Consider the following 2,837-nt stretch of genomic DNA (forward strand, 5'->3'; position numbering starts at 1 on the left):
CCCCTATGACCCTCCTCCAAGCCTCAGCTAGGATACTGTGCCCGGACGAGCGTACACAATAAGGAAGGATTTTGAATCCCGGGTAAGACTCATACCAGCCACACCAATCACACCGTACAACTTGTGATCTGAACCCAGTTAACAGCATGATAACAGAGGAGCCTCTGAAAAGATGGCTCACAACAATAATAACCCGATTTTTGTAACAATAACTATGTACAAGTATTGCAGACAATCCGCACTTGGGATGGGCGCCCAGCATCCACTACGGACTATGAGAAATAGAATTATCGGTAAGTAAATTCTTATTTTCTCTGACGTCCTAGTGGATGCTGGGAACTCCGAAAGGACCATGGGGATTATACCAAAGCTCCCAAACGGGCGGGAGAGTGCGGATGACTCTGCAGCACCGAATGAGAGAACTCCAGGTCCTCCTCAGCCAGGGTATCAAATTTGTAGAATTTAGCAAACGTGTTTGCCCTTGACCAAGTAGCTGCTCGGCAAAGTTGTAAAGCCGAGACCCCTCGGGCAGCCGCCCAAGATGAGCCCACTTTCCGTGTGGAATGGGCTTTTACAGATTTTGGCTGTGGCAGGCCTGCCACAGAATGTGCAAGCTGAATTGTACTACAAATCCAACGAGCAATAGTCTGCTTAGAAGCAGGAGCACCCAGCTTGTTGGGTGCATACAGGATAAACAGCGAGTCAGATTTTCTGACTCCAGCCGTCCTGGAAACATATATTTTCAGGGCCCTGACTACGTCCAGCAACTTGGAATCCTCCAAGTCCCTAGTAGTCGCAGGTACCACAATAGGCTGGTTTAAGTGAAACGCTGAAACCACCTTAGGGAGAAATTGAGGACGAGTCCTCAATTCTGCCCTGTCCGTATGAAAAATTAGGTAAGGGCTTTTATAGGATAAAGCCGCCAATTCTGAGACACGCCTGGCTGAAGCCAGGGCTAACAGCATTACCACTTTCCATGTGAGATATTTTAAGTCCACAGTGGTGAGTGGTTCAAACCAATGTGATTTTAGGAACCCCAAAACTACATTGAGATCCCAAGGTGCCACTGGAGGCACAAAAGGAGGCTGTATATGCAGTACCCCCTTGACAAACGTCTGAACTTCAGGAACTGAAGCTAGTTCTTTCTGGAAGAATATCGACAGGGCCGAAATTTGAACCTTAATGGACCCTAATTTTAGGCCCATAGACAGTCCTGTTTGCAGGAAATGCAGGAAACGACCCAGTTGAAATTCCTCTGTAGGGGCCTTCCTGGCCTCACACCACGCAACATATTTACGCCAAATACGGTGATAATGTTGCACAGTTACATCCTTCCTGGCTTTGATCAGGGTAGGGATGACTTCATCCGGAATGCCTTTTTCCTTCAGGATCCGGCGTTCAACCGCCATGCCGTCAAACGCAGCCGCGGTAAGTCTTGGAACAGACAGGGTCCCTGCTGGAGCAGGTCCTTTCTTAGAGGTAGAGGCCACGGGTCCTCCGTGAGCATCTCTTGAAGTTCCGGGTACCAAGTCCTTCTTGGCCAATCCGGAGCCACGAGTATAGTCCTTACTCCTCTCCTTCTTATGATTCTCAGTACCTTGGGTATGAGAGGCAGAGGAGGGAACACATACACTGACTGGTACACCCACGGTGTTACCAGTGCGTCCACAGCTATTGCCTGAGGGTCCCTTGACCTGGCGCAATATCTGTCCAGTTTTTTGTTGAGGCGGGACGCCATCATGTCCACCTTTGGTTTTTCCCAACGGTTCACAATCATGTGGAAGACTTCTGGGTGAAGTCCCCACTCCCCCGGGTGGAGGTCGTGTCTGCTGAGGAAGTCTGCTTCCCAGTTGTCCACTCCCGGAATGAACACTGCTGACAGTGCTATCACATGATTTTCCGCCCAGCGAAGAATCCTTGCAACTTCCGTCATTGCCCTCCTGCTTCTTGTGCCGCCCTGTCTGTTTACGTGGGCGACTGCCGTGATGTTGTCCGACTGGATCAACACCGGCTGACCCTGAAGCAGAGGCCTTGCCTGACTTAGGGCATTGTAAATGGCCCTTAGTTCCAGGATATTTATGTGAAGTGACGTTTCCATGCTTGACCACAAGCCCTGGAAATTTCTTCCCTGTGTGACTGCTCCCCAGCCTCTCAGGCTGGCATCCGTGGTCACCAGGACCCAGTCCTGAATGCCGAATCTGCGGCCCTCTAGAAGATGAGCACTCTGCAACCACCACAGGAGAGACACCCTTGTCCTTGGAGACAGGGTTATCCGCTGATGCATTTGAAGATGCGATCCGGACCATTTGTCCAGCAGATCCCACTGAAAAGTTCTTGCGTGGAATCTGCCGAATGGAATCGCTTCGTAAGAAGCCACCATTTTTCCCAGGACCCTTGTGCATTGATGCACTGACACTTGGCCTGGTTTTAGGAGGTTCCTGACTAGGTCGGATAACTCCCTGGCTTTCTCCTCCGGTAGAAACACCTTTTTCTGGACTGTGTCCAGAATCATCCCTAGGAACAGCAGACGTGTCGTCGGAATCAGCTGCGATTTTGGAATATTTAGAATCCACCCGTGCTGTCGTAGTACTACTTGAGATAGTGCTACTCCAACCTCTAACTGTTCTCTGGACCTTGCCCTTATCAGGAGATCGTCCAAGTAAGGGATAATTAAGACGCCTTTTCTTCGAAGAAGAATCATCATTTCGGCCATTACCTTGGTAAAGACCCGGGGTGCCGTGGACAATCCAAACGGCAGCGTCTGAAACTGATAGTGACAGTTCTGTACCACAAACCTGAGGTACCCTTGGTGAGAAGGGCAAATTGGGACATGGAGG

Source organism: Pseudophryne corroboree, chromosome 8 (genome assembly GCF_028390025.1).
Source record: "Pseudophryne corroboree isolate aPseCor3 chromosome 8, aPseCor3.hap2, whole genome shotgun sequence".
NCBI classification, from domain to species: domain Eukaryota; kingdom Metazoa; phylum Chordata; class Amphibia; order Anura; family Myobatrachidae; genus Pseudophryne; species Pseudophryne corroboree.